The following is a 9,769-nucleotide window of genomic DNA, read 5'->3' on the forward strand; positions in this document are numbered from 1 at the left end:
GTGCACCTGCAAATAATTAATCTTATATGTGCTCCCTGGTTAGCCAGTTTTTCACACAAATACCCAAATTCAGCTCCATGCTTCACGTGATGAGCGGTTAACATCTTTCACGTTTCTCTACAGGTTAAGTAAATACAAGTTTAAAGTATATTTGTATTACTGATCACAAGCAGAGTCAAGTATGTGCACATGACGTGAAAGAAATGACACTGATGTTTGCCCAGGAAGGCTGGGTAACCCACAGAAGAGACAAAGGATCACAGGATCTAAGTAATAGCTAGTACATTATTCCAAGTACACAGTACGCTTTGACACACAATTACACAATATCATTTTTGTAGTAACGTCCAATTTTGTCATTTTGCCATATCACAGCAGGTGACCGAGGCTCCATATCAGCCAGAGCGCCAGTGGGATGTTGTTAATTATTAAATATCTAGTATGTGGCCGTTTCCCATCAGTACCTAATGCTGCCTGCGGTTGATGTCTCATAACCGTCAGCTCAAGAAGGTGAGCGCCAAAGGAAACGTCTTCACACCACCCTCTAGTGGCTCAAGTTTAGTCAAGACGCTATTAAAACTGAGTGACCTTTTCAAAGACTTAATGGAAAAGCACATTTTGCAAACAAGCGATATAGTGGAGAAACGCCTTTAAAAAAGGGGGGAAAGCAGTGTAAGGTGGTCAGGATAAAAAAAAAAACATGAAGAAACTATCAAAATTTTTCAGTAATAACTTCCATTAAAGTATTATTCAGGACAGAGCTCTTTAGTAAAGAGTCAATAAATATCAAATTGTGCCCCAAATTGTATCAAAACTGTGATGCTGAGAAACACAAAACAGCCACAATCAAAACAAAACTGTTTCATAGCACAATGTTTGTGCTTTTTCATTCTGGTTTCCTGTATGAAGCAGGTCCTCAAATGTTAGCGTAATGAGTGTTATGCACACAAAGTATGACCTTAGCAGCGACTTTACATGGAGATGAATTGCGTGGCCACACAGATCTGCTTTGCAGAACTGGGTCCCCTGCATGATGACATGGATGTGCTAACATGTGCTGAAAGCTTCAAGACAAACACGTCAATTTGTGACTTTGCCTCTGTTGTCTTAAGCTTATCTCTTCAACTTTGAAACACAGTTTGTGGAGCGACCACAACCGGGATGTTAAATTCACCAAAACAATGCTTGTTTATCCCATCACATAATCAAGACCCAGACAAAAAAAACAAAACTAAATGTGTCCAGTTATCCAGTATACAATTCAAACTTTAGAATAAATATCTTAGGGTGGCATCTCATGGTAGTAACCCAAGCTACACACTGAATACATCAATTGTGAACATCAAATAATCACTGTTAAGTCTATGTCCACCATGACAACTGACCATCAGCGTTTTCTTAGTGAAATAAAAATAAAATCAAGAAAATCTTACGCAAATGGATCCAAGTAGGAAACTGCTTCTTTAAAGTCACTACCAACATACAAGGGATAGTAAAGTAATTGGAAAATAAATGTTGAAAATATAAGGGAAAATTTATTTATTCATTTGGTTGTTTACTCAAGCATCTACAACATTCCACCGTGGTTGAATTTACTACTTCTTTAGGAATATCCACGGAATTTACGCATAACAGAGTAAACACTGAAAGTATTTCTTGATTTCGTAAATATATTCCTCAACTACAGCCTGCATTTATCTTTACAGGATTACCAACATTCAGATGATAAATGGAACCTGAAGCAATTACGATGCTTCGTTATAAAGGATGTTTCCATAACAGAGTCTTTCTAGATCTTGGATGGGCACAAGAGAGTAAACAAAACCGCTCATCAAGAATAGTGATGGGGAAGGAAGTATGTCTCTGTTTTTTTTGTTTTTCCTCTCTTCAACCTCTTTTTTTTCTCAATGAGTTGATGTTTGTGGGTCATCAAGCACACGTGGTGTGCAGTAAATGTCAGCTCTGAGCAATCTGCTCAATTCGAATCTGAGAAACTTCCCCATCTCGACAAAACAACGCGTCCAGTCTCATTTGTATAGGGAGTTAAAGACCCTTTTTTCCCCCTCATACTTTTAGGTGATGCATCCCTGCTATGACTCACTGTCTAGGCCAGACACGCAGTGTAGAAATCTGTGTGCCATCATAACATAACCACACAGTCCACAATGTCGAATAAAAATAATGCAGTTTTACCAAATACCAGTGACATAACTAGCTAAATAAATAAATAAATAAAGATTCCCAAAAGGGGTGGGTGTAGGAAGCAACAAGGTTTGTGTGTTCACAGCAGATGCTGAATGAAAAGATCCACAGGCTGGCTCGTAGGGGAGCACGCAGATAAAATGTGGCTGCGTTCTGACATGGATTCAAACAAAAGGCAAGAAGACACACATGTAATATATAAACGAGAGAGAGGGAGACGAGAATGGCTTCCAATAAAGTAACGTGAGGCGTCGCAGACCAGACAGTGCAGCTCACATATCGGGGTTATTTTGTTTTTTCTTTTCTGTCACAGAGGAACACAAAACGCGATGCAATGAGGTTGTGTGGTGAAGCTAACGGCGGCTGCGAGCTAACAGCAGTCACCTGAACGAGGCTCCTCTCATTAGCTTTGTTATTAGTGGGCAGCCTGCTGCTGCTGCTGCTGCTGCTGCTGCTGTGGAGGAAGAAAAGACAGAAAATAGAGCTTACCCCCCCCCCCGGATTCAGTCTTCTCTCGAAGAGGCTGTCGATAGAATCTTCACGGCGTCTGTTTTTTTTTTTTTTGTTATTGTTGTTGTTTTTTTTTAATGTGATATTTCACCAGATATTGGGAAGAGGAAAAAAAAAAAAGAAAGAAGAAAAAAAAAATCTCGTCCTTTTGCTACCGATGCGAGCGGCTATGCTAATTCGAGTGTTAACGGTTAATTTTCCCAGGTGACACCGATCAAGGTTTTCCCCGTTAATTCCGCATCCTCGAGGAGGAGGAGGAGAGGGGAAGAAGAAGAAGAAGAAAAAAAGCGTCTCTCCCTCCGCGCTGCTACCGGTGCAGCGCCTTACGAAACCAAACCTCTCTTTATCTAAGCTTGGAAACGGGGGGTGAAAAAACCACGGCGAAACGAGAGGACCCCGGTTTTTTTTCTTTCTTTTTTTTTTTTTTTTTTTTTTTCTTCTTCCGAGGCAGGTACAAGACGGATATCCGCAGCAGCTTCGTCCCCCCTTCGACTCGACCCGCGGCCGAGCATCCAGAAGAAGGGCCGTCCTTTAACTACACCGACTCCCGCTGGCGTTCAACAGGGACAAGAAAGGAGAAAAGTGGTGGTGGGTGTGTGTGTGTGTAGGGTGGTGGTGGTGGGTGGGTGTGTGTGTAGGGTGGTGGTGGTGGTGGTGGTGGGTGGGTGGGTGGGTGTGTGTGGGTGGGTTCTCTGACCTCTTCACAGTCACATGGGAAACACCGTGCACGGTTTTATTTTAGTATTCCGAGGGAAGAAGATGCTCTGTTGTTGAGGCTGGTGCTGTCCCTGGTGCTAAAACTACTACTACTACTACTACTACTATTCCTCACTATTATTACAAGTAAGCATTTTTGTGAATTCATTCAACAATTTAATAAAGAGAATAGTGCATGCAATACATATCTGAGCTCGTCCTTGAAGAGGTCTTTTTCTGGTCCATCTCTTAAAAATGAGTCAATAATGAATAGATAGATTTGGATCAGCTCTTTAGCAGACCCTGCGATATATGCAGTACAATCTTCTCAATTAAGTGTATTAAGTGATCTGATGTCCATTGTATGACCCCCCATGTCCCTTCAGCTGTCTCAAACCAGCCAGTGAGGGGTTAATGAGAAATGACGAATTAATAGAAAATTGTGTACATTGTGCTTTTTTATTTGGAATGTCTCAGCAGTATCTTTCCACTATATGTATCTCATGGTTGTAAGCATGCCTTTACTTATTTTCCCTGTGGTAGATCTTTTATTCATCTAGAGTTTTCTTTTCTGTATGTTTGTATGTTCGAAATAAAGATTAATTCATTACAGTTTGAATCAATGTCATCAGACAAAAAATGAAATAGAGGAATTTGACGGATGCACGATGAAGAGCGTGGATTCAAATACCAGCCGGGTGTGGTGACCTCTCTGTATTGAGTTTGCATGTTCTATCTGTGTGTGTGTGTGTGTGTGGGGGGGGGTTCTCCAGCTACTGTAGTTTCCTCCCAAAGTTCAAAAACATGCATGTAAGGTTGATTGGTGACCCTAAATGGCCCCCAGGCCATTTTCAAACTGATATCATTTTCAAATTATAACGTTATATTGTTAACAGCTGTTTGGAGCCATTAGCAATAAAAAAAAAACAACATATAACTTGTCTTGTAAAGATTATCTCAGTTTGAAATAACTCACTATAATTGTGTATAGTCCTTGATTGTTAGAACTATTAAACTCAAGGTTTTGCACTGAAGCTTATTTCATCATTTAATTTCACCAGCAGTATCCTTACAATAAATTGTCTTCTTAAACTACCTTTGCAAATTAATGACTACATTATAGTGAGATGTGCTTCTTGTATTCTATGCCTGCCGTATGTATTACTGAATAAATGTATTGTGTGTCCCAAGTTTACGAATGCAAATAGTTTAAATGAAAATCAGCATAACTTTTGTGTTGTTGTTTTTTCCGTCCCCTGAAAGTTGTGCTTAAAAGAGCTATGACATAGTATGAGTCTTTGTGTGATCATATGGTAAGAACATTGTTCTTATCAAAACCTGAGACTCATGCATGTCTAAAATGACATTGTATGATCAATTCATGCGGAGAATTGGGACATTTCAAAATAAAAGTACCATGTCATTTTCTTTTCTTTTCACTGTTGTTACACAGAAACTGTAACATCCCCAGGGGGGGGGGGGGGAACTTCACATCAACTTTATAAGGCCAGATCCACAAGACACATATGAGTACACACGGTCTGCAAACACAAACACAACGAATGTTGTGCTATAATAACCTTTTGTTTTCCTCCTGCAGCACACCCCATGAAATCTATGAACTGTGACTTATGCTTGGCTTCAGTGAAAAAATGTCATTTGATGAATGTCAGAATATTTCATGTGTTTTCTGAATAACTGGACTCAGAACATGCTCAGTGTACAGAATATGGAAATATTTACATAAGGTGCTATGCTATGGTCCAATCAGACACTAGTATTTTCTAAATGACTTGACTGAAGACTTGCATTGCAGCTTAAGGATTTACTTTTTCCTGGCAGGAAGGTTTATGAACCAGTTAACACAAATGTAATTATATTTTCAAAGCAGCCTGATATAACATCAACAAGATGTTTTATTTCATTTCAAACAGGTGTAATTGGCAAAGGAAGCAAATTCTCTTATGAATTGAAAGCAAATCTTAACATCTGTAGACTAAATTAAAGTGCTATCATAATGAACACTCATACTACACCAGTTTTCTCAGGGTCGAACATGATGTGTTCAGTATTTCGTTATTTTTCAACAATACAATATTAAGTGACCGAATGGCTGCAGTTTGATCTCACCATATCACTGGTATTTAGTAGCCTACACAATATATCAACATGTATATCCATACATTTAACCATAGGATTACATATTCCAGAAAATCGTATCCATATTCTAAGTTGAGGAGAACACTAAAAATCTTACCCAAGTGGCAGAAATATGTGACTTCTTCCAGGTTTTCCTTCTTCCTCTCCAGCAGTTTATCTTGGAGGAACTGCCTTTGCAATGAATTATTCCTGAGGTAGCCGGCTGCACCTGGCTGGTGTGTGACATAAAGCAAGTCATCAAGATCTGGGTTATTCATAAAGTAGAGGAAAATCCTCATGCAAGAGAACCTCCAGACCTGGCTAAGTGTTTCCCCCCGTGGTTCTGTCTGTTGCACTGTATAGCGATGGGAGCCGTGATTTTCTATGGGGACTGAGGAGGATTTTTTTATAAAAGAGCCACACTCTTAAGAGTGTGTGGGGTCTTTTCACATGGAGCTATGGCCTCGATGTCGTCTATTGATTTGCACTATCAACACATTTGAGGAAAAGTGTCGCCGCTCTAAAATGTTATCTGACTCCAAAGATCATCTGAAGCCAAGGTGAAGCAGGAATCTGCTGATTAAAGGGGCCGTGTGATTCAAAGAGAAAACACCGTCAGCCAAAATCATCAGAATAGTGGCTGCTGTCAGTTTTGGATGAGTTATTAAAAAAAATGACTCAGTAAAGGTGCATTACACCAAAGGCAATGGGAATAAATGCGAATTGTCCTTGAAAGAACTGATTTAGCATCAAATGAGTCAATGTTTGTTGCTAAACATTTGGAGAGAAACACAGATTGTGGTTTGCATTAAAATAAAGTCTTGCAGCATTTGGAATATTCTGAGGCTGGATTGAAAGGCTTTCAGCCAATCTGTGACAAAAATCCTGTCAATGAAAATACACAGTGAAGGCAAAACTTCTGCTATTGTGAGCATTATAAATAATCCTATTATAATATTACTAAACATTTTTAATGATCTATTAGTACTTGAAATACATTTTTAATTGAATTTGATCACATTTATCTTTTTACTAGTTTGCCAATGATCTTTCAAACATGGAAATTATATAGAATTCATATGAACTAGGTGGATCAACTTGAAAAAAATATACTTTTCATAACTTTTTGACCTGTGAAGTAAGTTTACCAACTGAGACGGTACATATGTCAAGTGGAACGGTATCCAGAAAAAATGAACTTCCCAGTAAAAGCTGCTGTGGTTGACAATGGCAATGTGTTGATGTGATAGTTTCAATTATAAAGCATATTGTCCATCACAGCTCGCCTTATGATGAGACAATATATAATACTACTACTACTACTACTACTACTACTACTAATAATAATAATAATAATAATAATAATAATAATAATAATAATAATAATAAAGACAGTCATAAAAGTTTTATAATTTTAAGCCTACAGAAGTTAAATATGTTAAATTGGGAAAGTTTTTTTAAATTGCCTTTTTTAATACAGCCAGGCTACAGATCATTCACAGTCGAACCGGGGGCCTCCATTTTTAGAGCAGTGCAGTCGTACATTCAAGTACTGAGGATACAGTCTAAATCAAAGCTGGCCTGGCATCCAAATACTATTCATCAGTGTTGGAGTGTTAAAGAATGCCCCGGGTCTTCAAAAATCACTGATCTGAGAGACTGCACTGAAAGCACACATACATGCACAGGACCTGTTTACGCCCCCGGCCCCAGTCCCCACCCCTGCCCACAGTCCAGCACCCCAACAGAGAGCTCATCCACAATCCACCGTGACAAAGGGAAAAAGCTGAGTGCAGGATATAAGGCTGCCACCGGCTGCCAGAGTGTGTCCAGCACAGTGATTTCTGCAGATTGCAGCAGTTTGAGCTAAACCCCCCTCTGTCTGCTCACTATAGACGGGACCTGGACGGGTGGGGGTCATCATTGGTGCGTGCAGTGACTGGGGTGGAGCTTGGGGACAGTGTTGGATGAAGTCGGTGTGACTATATCTTCACAGCTGAGTGGATATGATCTCTATTCAGTTTTTTAGGGGGGGAGGGTTTCCCAGCACAATACTTGAATGATATGCCCAATCTTAAAGCTGAATCATATGACTCCAATCCCCAGTTATGGAGGAGGTCTCTGTTGCCCTTTAATAAAGTGTCTGAAGCAGGATCGCACATATGCTAGAGGAAAGAGAATGAGAGTTTACTCCACATACAGCATGTCAAACAGGTCTCCGAGGACCGAAGGAGCAGAGGAAACATGTATTTTAATGCTGATACGTAACCCTTTCTAATTACCAGAACATGTAATCTCTACAGTGAAGGCTTATTAACAATTAGTAGTCTGCAGTGCCTCCTCAAGCCTTTACAATTGTAGCCTCATAGTTACAATTTGGAGCACTTCAAAGACTTTCTTATCACCACCAGGCAGACTTTTCTCTGTTTCAAAGAGAATAGTTCATTCTTACGCGTTACTTTACTTTAGAGAATGCACATTCTCCCTTTAAGGCCGCCTTGTTAGGCATTTTTTTCTTATTAGTTCCTTGCAGCTTTGACGCTCTGATAGCAGCTGTTCGACTGTGCATTGTAAATCTTTCATGATGCAGGTAGGTGTCACCATGTGAAACATGTTAAAACACAGTGAGACATACAGTGAAAACTACAGGCATTATATACTCACCCATTAACCGTACAAATATGTACCTTGGGCTGAGGGAAGGGGACAGATTACTGAGAGAAAAACCAACAAACGCCACATGAAGAAGACACCGTCTCAGAATTGAACCAGGTTCTTTCACTGCACTAACCACCACTCCACTGTGCAGATTTATCTGTTCCAGCAGCAATTTCAAGGGATCTGACAAACAATCAGCCATGTGTCCGAGCTAATTAAACCATTTGAAAAACCAAACCAACCGGGTAGCAAGAACACAACGAAAAATGTGGGTATGTTTTTTTTTTGTTTGTTCTTTTAAAAATTATCATTATAGCAGCCTTTCAATAAAATGCTATATTGGGAATAAACTGGTAAAATCATACACGCTGTATTACAGTATAAAAGAATAACGTGAACACTCCTCACAGGTCAGTCATTAAAACCATCAACCTTTTTTGTTTCCGGCCACCATCTTGAGCTCAGCCACAACAGACGCAGGCATACTGATTGATGACCGAACCGGCAAGGAGGGACCGACTCAATCATTTTAATTAATGTTCATCAAATGCAGATTAGTTGGGTCTGTGTCACATGTGAAATACGGAAGCAATTTCCCAGCATCATCATTATCTTGCTGTGTTGTGTCATATTAGTGTCTCGGGCACCACAAGCAGCTGAAGTACCATCCACCCCACAGAATAAGTTTGATCGCCGCTGTCTACAGCAATCAGGACCCAGGGGGTGACGTTGCGGTCAGTGTGACCCACTAAAAGATATTTATATCAGCAACACCAGTTTTCTAAGTCGTCTCACAAGGACATCTATGCTATTTCTGTTTTGGCTCCTGCTCATCCTATGTCTCTCCTGTTCCCTTTCTTATCACTGCTTCTGCCCAAACTAGTTGCTGGAGGTCACCCTGCTGTTCCATTTTGAAAATTATATAATAATTAGACAGAATGAAACCAGGACAGCGAGGAGGCTGTGGAGCCACGTATGGTGCAACGTGACTCACAGAGATTTTCAAGCCATGGCAGGAAAGAAGTGAGACAGTTTGCTTTTTTTTGCTTTTTTCTTTGCGTTATGGGGAATGTTTATGTACAAGAAACAAGTGCTTTCATTGGCTGTGAATCACATGATAACATTGTACCTTCAAGTATGCCTTTCTTGGGAGCGTTTAATCAATTAGCAGTAACGACAACCTTCAGCATGTCAATACAAAACACACTTAACGCATCACCAGTGCATAAAACTGTCAGGAGGGAGCGGCATCATTTTTATACATCTCACACAGACAGATTTAAAGTTGTTACATCTTTAAGCCATTGGATTTCAGAATAAAACCAGGAAATGTGTTGATTTTGAAATAATTCCATAAACTACTGTGACAATGAGGTCTATTAAAGGAGCCACGGAGAGTGAATACAACATGTGAAGTGTGCCTCCCTGACATTTCCGAAAAATATAGAATGGTGGACATGAATTATACATAGACATTGTCGCAGAAGCATCACTTTGATGTACATCAACAATCACCCATTAGATTAAGCTCACAAATTCTCTTAAGATATACTATAAAGTTTCA

The sequence above is a fragment of the Lipophrys pholis genome, assembly GCF_963383615.2.
Source record: "Lipophrys pholis genome assembly, chromosome: 16".
Classification (NCBI taxonomy): Eukaryota; Metazoa; Chordata; class Actinopteri; order Blenniiformes; family Blenniidae; genus Lipophrys; species Lipophrys pholis.